This window comes from Typopeltis vanoorti, chromosome 24 (assembly GCF_054136105.1).
Source record: "Typopeltis vanoorti isolate ZY-2024b chromosome 24, IOZ_Tvanoo_1.0, whole genome shotgun sequence".
NCBI classification, from domain to species: Eukaryota; Metazoa; Arthropoda; class Arachnida; order Uropygi; family Thelyphonidae; genus Typopeltis; species Typopeltis vanoorti.
In genome coordinates, this window is record NC_143572.1 from 47,536,349 (window position 1) to 47,551,768 (window position 15,420).

Genomic DNA, 15,420 nt, shown 5'->3' on the forward strand with positions numbered 1-15,420 from the left:
GCGATGCTCGACCCATAACAGAACCTCATCATTCATTTCACTGCAATCATCACAGCGAAAGGAGATTCTACATCTCATTCAGGTAGGTGTCATGGCTGTTTGTTTCTCACACTATGGTATGCGTTGACTTCTTTCTTCTTTCAAATCCTCCCCTCTTCTATCTATTACTGTGTCGCAGTATGTATTCTTGTAACCGCAACCGTATTCTAGGATAAGGTGGTTAGCCCTATGCCTCTCGGTGTGTCCTAAGTCTGTAGATGTGTGAGTTCACGGGGCCAGTTTGCCTCTTTTGTGGGACGAAAAATCCGAGTTTCCTCCGTATGATACCGGGTAACTCAACTTTCGTCGAAAGAGACCAGATAAAGGTTCCTCATCACCGACGGGAATCGAACCCAGATCTTTCCAACCAAAGGGCTCCGTCTATACCGAGTGAGTTACGGAGGCTTGACTTCTTTCCAAGAATTGTATATACATAATTTTGTTTTAAGTAGGATACAAATGAATGGCACACTGAAAAGAAAAATGCGTAAGAACGGTTTAAGAATAATCAAAGTTAAGCAGATTTTAGAAGTGAAATGCAGACTCAAATGTACAAATATTATTGGACGAAAAATAACAGTTGGGTAAACAAGAATTAAAACTTGGAGACTCAGCAGTAGATGATGAAGAGAATGTTGATTGATTAATTCACCAAAAGAGTTGTGTGGAAGATATAAAAATCTTCATGGTGGACTTGAAAATTAAACAGGTCACCCTGGAAAAGAAGAAAACGAGTTAAAATCCTAGCAAGTTAGTAGGTGCATTGACAGAATAATAGAAATGTAATAGAACTAAGCTATGTGTAAAACAAGCTAAACAAAATTCATTGGAGGATTTGGGAAAGAATACGAAAGATAAATATCAGGAAGGTGACAAAAAAAGCAAAAACCCCTGTAGGCTATTGAAAAAATTCTTAGAAACGGAGGAAAGAGTTATGCAGTCAACAGTAGAGGTACCAATACTTGAGGTATCATCAATTGTTCATTGGACATTCACAGATGCCGTATGGTCACTCCGATGATCGGTGATGTGCCACACCAATCCTTTATGTAGTTCTGTTGTATGCTTTTCTGGAGGCTTCAATTCTCAGAAGATAAGTCACTCCACACACACACACACACACACACACACACACCATTCATCCACCCATCTCATTGATGGTTTATCCCTTCCTCTTTTTCCAGGAATTTTCTATTACTGTTCTGAGTAGTCGTCCTTCCATCATTTCAATGTGTCCAAAATATTTTAACTTTCTTCTGCCAATATCCTTAAGAGCCTTAAACTTCTACTGATCCTTTCTAACATCCATTGATACACGAAGACAATGGTCAACAACAAGAGATCAAAATAAGACTGTGGCAAAGTACTTCAATAAGAATTGTGGTCACATCTCACTGAAACACAACATTCACAACGATGTAATAATGGTGTCCAGGAACTCAGTTGGTAATAACAAGCATTGCTCCTGCAAATCTTTCTGAAGTCCCTCAACACTTCTATCCAGAGCATCCCATACTTGCTCAATAGGATCCAGGTCAGGGAACTTGGCTGGTCAGTTCTATTCATATGATAGTTTCATCTTAAAGATATCGGTCTACGAGCTTCGCTTGATGAGGACGAGCGTTATCATGTTGTATGATAAATGCCTCTCCTATCTGACGAACATAGAGGTCCAGGATCTCGTCTCTGTAAGTGGCAGCATTCATGGTTCTGCTAGCAAGCATACTCGTATGCAGGTTGGTGCGTCCACCTAACGAGATTCCTCCCAAAGCCATCACGCTTGCTCCACCATAAGCGTTCCTTTTACGGATATTAGAAGGATGATGTGTCCTTGGATCAGATCAGAGCACGCCTTTGTACAGCATATCGAGACTCGTCTGTAAACAGTATCGACCCTTATTAGTCTTGTGTCCAGTTGACTTGGAGCCTGTCCCATTTCAAGCGTTTTCTCTTGTGGCGTGGGGATAGGAACACGCAGAGTAACGCGAAGCTTTCTGAGCACAGTGGAAGCAGATACCAGTGTCCCTCCCGAGGCCAGATCGTAGCTGATTCGGCGAGCAGATAATTGGAGATATCGGTAACTCACTTCGATTATATAGCCCTTGGCCTTCCTTCACTGGTTCCAACTACTACTACTAATGATAATAATAATAATGTTTTGAACACAATAGACCTGAGCATCTAGAACATCGACGAAACGTTTAGCGTGTTCATAAATATATCTAGCCGTGGAACGTCCACGGCTTTCCTTATGTAAGGAAAAACGTCAGTGGCTCTACGAAACAGATCAGAAATCAGTAGTTACGCTGGCTAGTAAGGATATTTACTTTTTTTTACAATGAGAACAGGGCGTAACGGTCTGGGCAGGGAAAACGGAGAAGCACCTAAAGAAATATCTGGTAAAAATATTATAGGTGCCATTAACTGTATCAGAACCGCACACCATACTGTATTTATGGTGTCGCAAATCTATAAGGTAAATAGGATTAGGTAATCCTACAATACCTAGGGAAAAGTGGCCGGATGACTCACTTGTGATAGACCTGATTTAAATTGCAGGCATATTTTTCCACTGTCGTATTGTTTGTATTGTGAAATGAATATGTCGAAGGAGCAAACATGGTTGACCGAATGGACAGCATCTCCTCTCTCTCTCTCTCTCTCTAGAGGTTGTGAGTTCTGATTCCACTGCAGCATGCATACAGTAAGTAGAATTCTTGCTAAATGATAAAATAAGTTAATGTTTTGTTTTCGAATAGATCGATGCATGTTTAGCCGCGAGATATATGACCCTCGTGTGAATGCCAACAAGGCGGACATAAATATTTATTATTCATGGTAGCTATTTTTTTTCTTTGCTTATGGATGTTTACATGCATGTTTTTTCTTTATAATTAGTATAGCGCAGAAATTAATAAGCGACTCTTTATTCAGAATATCTGAAATTTTGAGTATAGAGTAGTAAACTTTCTTGAAATATAGACTGCAATCTAAACTCAGTCTTAAGGTTTAGCCTGATGTATATTTTCCAGTTGAATTCCTACAGAAACTGACGTCCAATGATATCTTCAGTATCCAGTGCTTTGAATTTGCGTTTCAAATGTTAACTGGACTTTCTTCAAGCTGTCAGTAAAAATGGCGTTTTAGTTGGATCTGAGAGAGTTTACAAATCCACTGATTTCTTTTATTATTAAAATATTTAATTATATGTAACGTGAATTATGATAAATCTCTCAGTTGATTTATGAGCTGGAGAAGTGGAAAGAGAATTTCGATGGATCACTGTTGTCACACATCTTTTCTCTCTACAGTATGCCAACTTGGGAAACAGCATCTAGTACTACTCAGGCATTATGTCCTCATTGGGTTTTGTTTTAAATATTTTATATACTCTGTCTGTAGAACGTTTCAATAATACAACTTAGAGCTAACTAACTTCAAGAAAGGTGCTATCCTTGGTTTTTATTATATGAATCAACCCACTTATACTGTTGTAGCACAATTACAGCATCCATCATCAACTGACGTTGAGTGATGTCATAAAAAGAGTTGGAAAGAAGTTCAGTGAAGTATCTCATCCATGAGTTCCAGGGTATCCATAACAGAAGTTTGTGCGAAAATATTACGTACTAAAATCAGTAACTTCGCTTTCTGCTGTGCACACGCCATTCCGTTGATCAACTCTCGCCATGAATTTGGACAGCAGACCGTTAGAAAACTGTGGGATTGACGAGTCGTGCGACAAACTCTTCCACTCAAATGGACATGTCTGCATATAGCAGCTACAAGGAAAATTTTATCTACTAGAAATATTGCAACATTTTTCTCTTTAAGTATGGATTTGATAGTGTTATGGCGTGGAATACTTTTCCTAGTTAGTACTAGACCCCTAGTCATAGTATTCCAAAAATAAAAACCACACATTATATTGAATTTCTTCTAGACTCTGTGTTATCTGCGGTCTCTGAAGTTCCATGGAAATAATCCAATTGCGAATCGAAGTGCATCATCAGGTTATACTGTAAGGAATGTGCTGATATGACTTGAGGAAATGGGAATTCACAGGCCAGACCGACCATTCCAATGTCCTGATCTCCAGTACAGCCTGAAACTAAGAGATTCCACTTCACTACATAAACGAAAACGGACTGATTACCATTTTGGGAGAATAATGAGACAAAATACCTGTTTTCATAGTGAATCCAGAGCATTTCTATCCTGAAATTCTAAGGAAATTGTCTCCTGAAAGTGGCATCAATAATTTCGGACAAGATTGCCAATGCTTTATTGAAGTTTTTAAAAAACTCAGTCATTCTATAATTTTTGTAATATAATGTATACATAAGATAATTTATTTGGGATTATTTTATTCATTTCGTAGATCGCAGAGAATGGCGAAATTTGCTTTATTAATGAATGTAAGAAGAAAGATTTGATAAGACAAAGCTCCTGCGTAGCTCAATAGTAAACGACGTCCTTTGATTGAAAAAAAAAAACTTGGTTCAAATCCCGTCTACAAAGCGAAGACCTTTAAATACCATTTCAAATGAAAGTGAATTACCTGCGTTTTTATATGGGGAGCGTCAGAATTTTCTACTCTAAAATTCGGATTTTTCATCGCGCAAAATAGACAAATCGGCCAGAAGAACACACATGCAATTAACATGGATTGCAGCTATGTTGATAGGATTAAATAGCGTTACCATTCCTATCAGAACATTAATTAGGTTTATGTGAACCCCAGCTACCTCGTCGTGACAAGCTATTCAGTCTACCAAGTTAAGAGGAAGGAGACGAATGTTTTGTTATGTCGTTAGTGCCGGATTACCAAATAGGCAAAGTAGGCACCGGCCTATGGGTCCCCACGCCGTTTAGGGGGGCCCTATACAACGGATCAAAATAATATTGATTTGATCTTGAAAGAAAATTACAACCTAGCTTTCTTAAATTGTTTCCTAAAGATAGAAAAAAAAACGAATCAACTCGAAAACTTTACATTAAAGACTCTACGGAGAAAATAGTGTATTAATGTAATGTACCCATTAACAACTTAAAGCACATAAACCATAGACATCAGTTAACAACATAATATGTTTATTTGTTTAAAAATGATTGTTAATGTTTGTTTTGTGTAATAAAATTGATTTATTAAAATTGTTGGTTGGTAAAATTAAAAACGTATTAGGAGATAATTCCTGAGGAGATTTCGACTGCCTAGGGGCCTCCACAGGGTTTAATCCGGCATTATATGTCGTGGGTAGGTGTGCGCTCTCCGGCCAGTTTGCCTTATTTTTCAGTATCAAAAATCTTATTTTCCAGAAGTAAAAAGCCACCACTTCTGAAAATAGCTAAATTGATCTATATTTTAAGTCTGTGTAAAAGTTCCTCGCGGTCTTGGCATGATGCGGACCGATGGAAAGCAAAACTGTAAATACGTATCTTCGACTGTCATCTACATCACCTGCATGTTTTTTGTAGATTGTCGCTCTGCCTATGTGTTTCAATACTTTTGGCAGCGGATTATTTGCAGAGTTGAATTAACTAAAGAGATGGGGAGATATCTGGAACAATATATTTTGATTTTCAAAAAATTAAAAGTTAATAAACAATTAAAATTAAAGCTTTATTTCTCTAAATTGCATAGAATGTTTATTTATAATGATCTTGTCTTCTATCAGAGCCAAGGTTATCGTGCCGAAATAAACAAGTGACTAATGATGTGAAATCTAAAGGAGTTCACATCATCATACTGAGGTCGGGCCTTAAAAAAGTCAAAGACTTCGCGTTCACTTCACACCCTGTTTCGCTGTGTAGCTATAGTTAAATATTTGTTATTTTATTCATCTTTGATTAAAATAACGAATGCGATGAACAAGCAAATAACATTAATGTAACAAAGTCACAATAAGTGAACCACATTATTACATCACTTTTCACATTCGCGACCTTCCACTGAAGGAAAGTTGATGCCTTTACACTGGAATGACTGTTCAGCCCCCACACCGCGATTACTGTAAGAATAAGTAACCAATGTAGGATTCAAACCGGTTTCACACTCATCTTGTTCACTTGATTTAGTGAACACAATGGGATTTTTAGTAACGTTTTCCCATTTCTATAATTTGAAAAATCAATCTTTTTGGTGACAACGAGATTTCGTGTAAAATGGGGAATTTTTTGGCTGATCTTGACAATGTGAGTCAAGATCATATATATAGAATGAGATACAGAATTTCACGATCATCGTTGAAATAGAATATACATAGAATACATATACATACATAGAAAGGAAATAGAATATACATAGAAAAATAAAAGCACTAGTCGTTTCCATTTTCGAAAAAGTAATTTTGGAAAAACACTGCTTTTAAATGGCATTATTTCTTTTAAGATAATAGGAAACTTTAAAAAATTACAAAACTGAGTAGGATGTTGATTGCCTGAAAATCTAGGACAACGGTTCGCTCTTCCGGGTTGAAGGACAACATCTAAACATTGAGCATTATTATATTATGATTATGATAATGGCGAAATAACTTATTTTTTTTATTGTTTGTTATTTTTATAGTACTCCGACTTGTATAATGTTTCGTCATAACTTAAGTTTAGAAATTTTTTGACAATTTCCAAACTAAAGGAAACTGAAGTTTGGTTCTTGAAAGTTATAGTTTAAGCTCAATTGCTATTTTCCTATATACTATTTGAAACAGTCTCGTTGCGAATCGACTTCCTCTACATTGACATAAAACATAGTTGATGTATTAGCCACGTTTGTTTCTCTTTAATTTGCTGTGTAGTAAGCGCCTATGGGGAACCTTCGTAATGGGTTTCCTCTAAACTTTGTTCGGCTCAGTTAATGATTTTGGCTTATAATTGTGGCTAAACGAAGACTGTGAAGCCAGTTTATTATGTCTGTTAATTGCGTGTGTTCACTGGCAGGTTTGCCTGTTTTGCGGCTGAAAAATTCGATTTCTGCAGGGAAACTTTCCGCTTCTGTACGCGACAAATTCATCTTTATTTAATAAAATACACACAATTTTATCCTTTTAGAAACTTTTTATAATAAGCATCTTACGTTGTAAATTAATATACCTTTGTATATACTACTATTGTCCACCTTTGGCTGCTTTGTATACGAAGATGAAGTTAGCAAACTGATATGCTTTCAGACAAAGTATTTTTATTCTTATTGGTTAGCCGCATATTTGGTTCATAAAACTGGGATACTAATTTGCGTTTTGTCACGCCTGTCTAGAGGAAGCGTCTCGTAAAATTATTTAAATCATACAGAATTGATGAATGTAAAAAGTATATATTAAATTTAGGAAATATAGAGAATATTAAAAATTAAAAATTATTAAAATGGATTATCGGGGAAAATCCCACATTTTCAAATGACTTAACCACCTCATCAAATTCCTTGATCGTTTTAAATCATCTCAAAATTGAAGTTTTAAAATTCTGTCCTAGAAGACACTGTCTCATGCGACTGCAGTTGGCCGGTACGTCCTTAGTATTGCTTTAATAGCTCGTGCGATTTCTACTTCCCAAAATGAAGTCACGCCTTCATGAGTCAATTTTTGTAAGGGCAATGCAATAGATACCATTGGAGAAGCAAAGAAAGCGTCTTTGAATTGTCCTCCACCCGCATTTGAAAAATGAATGCAAAAATGTCGAAAATGATCAACCATTGACGTGGATTAATTTGTATTCCCAAATAAATAAAAAATATTGGCTTTTTTATTAGTGATGAGTTAGTTTATTGCTTTTTTAAGCAACTGTTTTAATAAACATGATTATGCTGTTGAAAAATCGTGAAAGTACGCAGGATTGAAGAGGAGAGAAGTGTTTTAAGCAAAAATTCTATAGCATTTTAGCAGAAATTCCGTAAATGACACATTCAATAGGATCGTTTAGTGCTTTGAATAATCATTCTAATTGGGTTTCCATTTTATACTGTCCATTTCGTAAATGGTGTCATATTTAGCAGGAGCATTAACCTCTAAAGAAGTTGATGTTGACAACACCCGAGCAAAGAATTTAAAGTATCTTGAAACTATAAAAAATATTCCGGAAGCATTTGGAATTTTTTCAGCTTCCTATGAATAAATTCTGAATATTTTAGGTAGACGAGGGGGTTGTTTACTTCGTGAGCAATGAGCAACGTTGATTTTACTGCCGATCAAAATTCCTACTTATTATCTGTTACGCTATCTAGTTTTGTAGTTTTCAAAAGGCAAAATCACTGCATCAATCGTTGCTCGCTATATATAATTCTGTATAATATGATATTGCATTTTGTTATATATACAATTACGTTAGGCAACTGTCTAATGAAATATCTTTTGCAACTCATATCATCTGAACACAAAACTTGGTTTCAACACTGAAAGGAATCGAATCAGTTTCAAACAAAGACGTCTCTCCTAAAGTTGACCGCGATCCACCATCAGTGCTCGAGTTAATTTGCAGTTGTCTATCACTTTAATAATGTCATTTTGCAGACTTTTCGGATTATCCGTCCCTTGCAGTGATCTCTAATCTCTCCTACTTCCACTGATACCTTAGCTAAGGGACGGATAATCCGAAAATCCTGTTCTGGGGACCAAACAGATATTTTCAAGTTACTTCAGGAAGGTGGCGATAAACTTCATCTACCAGCTTTCACAAGAAATTCAAAAAAACATCCATGCCCACAGTGAAATTCGAATCTACGGCCTGTCGATAAAATCTTTACTTCAATTAAGCAGCAGGTAAAGATGTTTTACAGCTACTTGGTCATTAAATATTAGTGTAGTCAACTATAAAGATATACATATAACATATTACTGAAGCTTAATTTCTATTATATGAATATTACTTCATTTTTTCATATTATTAATTATATATATTGTCCTTTATATTGGTATTGCTAATATCAAATTCTTGATATATATATATATATATATATATGGCTTCAAGATGTATTAGGATACCGTGATAGTAACAATGCAAACTTAAGCATGTAGTAGTAACTCTTACCAACAATTACTCATCAAACGAGTCTTATCAGTAATACAATATTATCAGATATTGTGCATTTAAGGCATTTCTGAATGCATCAATCCATTTAGATTCTTGGTGTTCCTGTGGGCCTTTTTCCACCCATTAAAGAGATTTGCTAATCTTTCCTCTCCCAATCTGTTTCAATGACCAAACCACCTGAGATTAGCTCTCCTCACACACATACATTTCTGAATGCTAACAATTTTAAGTACTATTCTAATACTTTAATTTAATAAGTCATTTCATTGATGCCATCTATTCACCCCTGCCCAAAATTTTCCGCATAACCGCCTCATACATGTGGTCTCTAATTTTTTAGATCGTGTTATTTCTAACCCAACTTTCCGATCTATAATTAAAGCTGGATTGAAAACAGTCTTTAATTCAGCTAGTTTAGCGTTTTGACAAATTGCTTTGGTTCTATATAAATTTATTCAGTTGACTCCCTACCATACCAGCTTAGCTTATTACTTTGTCAGTTTCCATATTTAAGTTGCCATCTTCACTAAAATTTGTGTCCGAATAGCCAAGATATTTTACTGTTCCCTGTACATTCAGAATGCAGTTCATATTTCAATGTTCTTGCCTACTTTTTATAATCTTCTTTGTTGCTGATTTTCATGTCAAATTTATCACGGCAATTATTCATTTTAGTTAAGAAAGCCTATAGACGTGCCCTCTATTTAAGAGTATAATATATGCATAAAGTAAAGAGCCGAGTTGAATAGCTTAGCTTTGATATTAGGGGCGATGTCAGTTTCCCTCATAATGAGATTCATTAAAAGTAATGAATAAAAATGGAAATAACGTGCATCCTTTTCTTACACCTGATTTTACATCAACTATCTTTGTGTATTCCTTCAATTCTGACTACCGACTTGCAACTTCAATATAGACTATATATTCCTCTTTAAACACTCCGGTTCACGTGATATAATTGTAGCCTTTCTGAAGATAGTACTTTTTTTTTTCACCTTATATGCCTGTTCCAAATCTGGGAAACTCAAATCCAAATCCCTTTTATCTTCCTGTAGTTGCTCAACAATTTGTATTAAAGTGAAAAGCATTTTTTTTTTCTGATCTTTGAAGGTCTGAAGTACACGCATGCATAAATCTGGGTATCCGGAGAATTCATCGAAAAGACAATTAATCGAAAATGCAATTCATAGAAAAAACAATTCACCGAAAATTTTATGATAAAATGTTATGACCCATTTAGAACAAAAACTGAACGGTGCAGAGTGAGATAGCAATGCTACTTTAATAGGGAAAAATGATAGAACAGTATAGTTTCTTATTGTCTTTCTTGTCCGATAACTGTTTCATGTCTGTTCATGGGAATGATTTGCCTGTTTCCGGGAGAAAAAGCCTGCGCAGACTCCATTATTATTGTTGTTACTAGTAGTAATGTGCGACTTCAATACAGCCATTATTATGGGATGAATTTTACTCATCTTACTCTACAAATCAGACAAATTACCAGGAGAATACATGCAATTTACGGATAAAATACGCTGGCACCATTGCCTTTGTTGCTTCCAGATTCGCTGCTGAAACTTTTACAAGAAAATTTCGAACCGTTCCAGTTTTCAGTTCAGCTATATTCGGGACGACAAAGAAATCACGTGTCCAAATTATGTATTAGAATAACTCTCTCACTTAGCGGAATTAGTAGAAACTGTCGGTACAAGAAGCTGTCTGCACGGTTCAGTTTTTGTTCTAATTGGATCACTTTTATCACATAACATTTTCGAAAATACGTTTCGAAATAATATTAGTAATTCCGCTTTGGCTGGATCAATTTAATGAAATTTTAGTTAAATTGTTTTTTCGGTGAATTGTCGTTCGATTAACTGTTTTTTTCGATGTATTTTCATGGAACCATAAATCTGGAAGACTCGGTAAAAATTCCCTGGAATTTTCACAATGTTTTGTTTCCTTTTTTTTTTTTTTTTTGGATACCATAATAGCTCTACTCTAATCATGAATTCGACCATGCTTTCTTAATTATGCAGGCAGCAACTTTAAAATTTTTTACCTCTCCATGAGAACATTTCTGGTCGAATATCATCTACTCCAGCTGTCTTCCACATTTCAGATTTTGATGAATACCTGAAGGATGAATATGTACCCCTGACTGCATTCCTCTTTTTTACCAATCTCTCTCTCTCTTTCTTCTTTCATTTGTCAATCTTTCAAAGTAATTACTCTGGACATCTAAAATATCTTTATTTTCAATTTTGATGTCGCTTATCTGTTTCTTTTTCTAAATATTAATAAGCCTTTCGCAGACCAGAACATTTTTCACCATCTTTTATGTTCTTACCAATCTTCGATGACTATTTTTATATTTTGCTTTGTATTTTGACTTACTTGTTAGGAACGTTTAATCTCTTCTTTTCCAGGACTGACTAACTTGTTAATCCACCATGAAGTTCTGATTTTGTTATATCTTTGCAAAAAAAAAAAAAAAATTCACTACCTGCTTCCCTGGCTGAATCAATGTTTTTCTTTTCGGATTCTGCCTTGAGTCTACAAGGTTTAATGTTTGTTTTCAAACTTTCATTTTTCTTCAAGGATTAGGCATTTGCCTGTTCCGGCTTCATTGCCCTTTCCATCTTGTCGCTGGTCTTCCTCTTTCTTTCCCTTTGGTCTATATATATATCCCCCTCTTTTAGTAGCCGATATCTTTCCATCCTAAACAGATCCTTACTTTCATCTTTCTCTTAAACAACCCATGTTTCTGAACCATATAAAAGTGGGAATGGCCATTACTTTGTAATTGTTCAATATATTTTTTGAAATTTCTTTATTTTTTCATCTATATCTTTAAGATATATTATGCAGCCTAAATAATTAAACTGTCATTGGTTCTATTATTTTATTTGATATATATATATATAACTATTTTTGATCTAACATGATCCCAACCTTTAAATGCCATGACTTTTTTCTTTTGTATTGTTGGCTTATTTTATTTCATAAACTGATTTTTGATATAATTTGATCATCTGCATGCATCACTGTATTGTTAACAGTTCTCCTCGATCTTTTTTTATTCTTTTCCATATTTTAATAACCTGATCAATATATATATATATATATATATATATATATATATATATTGAATAGAGTTGGAGATAACCTACATCCTTGTCTGACACTGATTTATTTCAATCTCTTCTATTAATTTATTACCTAACTGTATTTTTGTATCTTTATATAAATATAAACTTTGCATAGTTTGTACCAAATGTAATGGATATCCTTCTTTTTTCATTAGATTCCATAGTTTTTCTCTGTATATTTTATCAAAAGCTTTCTCGTTATCTATGAAGGCCACATGAGTGTCTAAATTAAATTCATCTTTTTTTCAATAATTTGTTTTTAGCACATAAATAGTGTCTATGCATTATCTGCCATGTCCGAAACCATTTTGTTTTTCTGAGAGTAGATTGTTTGCAATATTTTATTTTATTGAGGATTTTACTGTAAATTTTGTAACATGTATTTAACAAATTTATTCCTCTGAAATTCCCACAATCATCTCTTTTCTTAAATATAACCTCGCATTTCCTTCAACAGTTATTAATTTTAAGAATCTGTGACATATATTGTCAGCCATATTTCCAAACCTCTGTATTTGTGCTATCTATTATATATATATATATATATAAAGTTTATATTTTTTATACCTTTATTGCTTCTTTAAGTCCTAATTTTATTGGTTTTATATCAGCACTGATTTCATTTTCTTATTAAATAAGAAAATTTATTTTCTTATTAAATTTGGGTCCTATACCATAAATTCTTATGCTATATTAATTGTTTCTCTTGTATTTTGTGTAATGTCTCTTGTATTAGTATTTTTTTGTCTTTGAATATTTATATATTTGAACCCATAGTTCACCTATGAAAGCTTTGCGATTTTTTTAAAAAAACTCGCTGTATGCTTGTTATAATTGAATAATATCAATTTGGTAATGATATTTTAGTTAAGTTTTCTTGATTGCTTAGTTTTGAGATGCGTTTTTTTTTTTTTTTTTTATTTATTAGTATATCAATGGCATTATGCATATTTTAACCAGAACTGGAAATTGCTGGATTTCAAATCCATAAAGACCCTAGTTTCCCTCCCCACCCCCATCATATCAGGTAAGCACAAACTTTTTTTCTCGTGTACCTGTAGCGTACTTATACCTAAATTTGATTTATTTGTCATATTACGCTTACATTTAAATTTCTGCAACTAATGTATTAGCTTGAACATTACATTGAAGAGTATGATAATTTCTAACTCCGAAATTATATTCTTCGAGAATTATATTTCTTACATAGCAATGAATTTTTATTGCATTTAGACCCATTTAGTAAAAATATATTTTTTAAAAAACCTGCTTAATTCAAGTTAACAAATCGCAAAAAAGTACAAAACTTTTTTGATTAACGAACTTTGATGGTGTCTCACCTAACCGCTAGATGGCAGAACTATACGAAGGAATATTCTCCAATACTGTCCCGATTTTATTAAATTGAAAAGGGAAGAATATTTTTAATACAAATCCCATGTAAAGGGTTGTGCGGCATTATTTGTATTGCTTATGCATGCAAAAATTCCAAGCTCTGGATGGACTAATTTTTCCTAACACTTTATATTTGGGATGACGAAAATTTAGCTAATCTGAATGTTTCAATCGGACTGGCGTTAATAGTCAAATGATACGAAATGAACAAAATGAAATTTAGCAAAATGCGATCTCAGTTTTTGAATTAAATTGGCCGACATTTTTTTTTTTCAAAATCTGGTAGACAGAACAACGTGATGCAATACAAAAGAGTATATACTACAAACGTATAAGTAAACTGCATCTAGTCTTAATTTTGTATTTCGCCATGGTATTTGCGAATGCAAATTTTAATTCCTCTCTAATTTTACTAAAGAATAAATTATTTAGAAGATATTTAATTCAACATTCAGAGTAAATAACATGCTAAAGCAACCAATTAGAGGCCTGAAAAAGTTCCATGCTTGACGTCTTTCCGGATGATGTAACAATTAACTAAAATACAAATATATATAAAAAATTAGAAAAGAACAAAACTTAATAAAAAAATTAATTTAAGCAAATATATTTATTAAGTGTTCTTCCCCCTTTCGTTTTTAATATTATCGCTGTGGGGAAAATTATAGCTAAGCAACTGATGGCGATGATTTTATCTATAATAAAAATGAAAGTTACGAAATAGATGACAATAATGACGTCATTCAATGAAAATACAACAAATATGATAATATTGACATTAAATGTCCTTAAAATATTGTAGTGGGCTGCTAATTTATACGTGAAACAGGGTCAACTGAGAATTTCTTTTAACTTTATAAGTTTTTCATTTCTTCACTTGAAACATTTTTTGCAACGCTTTTCATGAATATCCGAAAAGATTTTAGCCGATTTCAGTGTTTTGTTTGTTTCTTTATTCATTTTGTGCAGAATAAGATAATACTATGCTATAATATTGTCTTTCGCTGGTTTTGAAAATATGTAATATGCCTTGAAAATAATGAAAATAAGCAAAGCTTTCCTTCAGAAGTTATAGGCTGGATACACAACTTGAATTTTATTTTATTTGTTTATTATTATTGATTCTGCAGAAATAAGCAAATTAAAGGATGGCGCGGTGGATTCTCTAGTTATTATTTCAACCTGTCGCCAGCATATACAAATCCATCTACAGTAGAAATTACATAACTCCTCCGAATTACCCAACTCTTACTGAAGACTACCAAAACAGTTTTTCGAGTTTCCTGGTGCTGGAAAAAAAAATTTCATTCTAAATTTTGTATGACTGTTTAAAAATATTTGTAGTCTCCACCTCAGTCGTCATCTCACGTTTTTCCCACTGTGGATGTTATGATTTCGCCATTACTACAAACAATTCAGTTCTTGTTAAAAGGATTTTATCTTTCGCTGGTCAAAAATACATAAAACCCTAATTATTACCATTTCCTCTAAGTTTAAGAGGCATGAAAATAATGCATACGATTTTTTATCCTTTTCACTTTAAAATTACGCTTTTATTAACAGAACCAGTCATGTAACGAGTCAAGATCAAGGGACAAGGAATATGGCACTTCACACGAGAGACAAACAACAGTAAAAGAGCAAGTTTTTAAACATTAATTACTGAAGTAAATAAAAAGCATTTCTTTTTCGGTTAATCATTTCCACTAGTGTGAATAAAACAAATCAACAGTTTCCACAAAATATCACATCTGTACGTGCTTAACCACGGAAACAAAGAAACGTGCAGTCAAAGTAAAACGCGACATATATA

The 15,420-nt window shown here is 33.8% G+C and overlaps 1 protein-coding gene across 1 annotated transcript in view; it reads left to right on the top strand.

Moving 5' to 3' along the window:
- Window positions 1-15,420, top strand: part of LOC150093165 (trypsin-1-like) — a 379,787-nt gene that overhangs the window by 99,192 nt on the left and 265,175 nt on the right. Inside the window, exon 3 of the mRNA XM_090413723.1 lies at window positions 13,141-13,239. The gene's annotated coding sequence lies outside the window, so the exon portion shown is untranslated. The remainder of the gene's footprint in view (window positions 1-13,140; window positions 13,240-15,420) is intronic.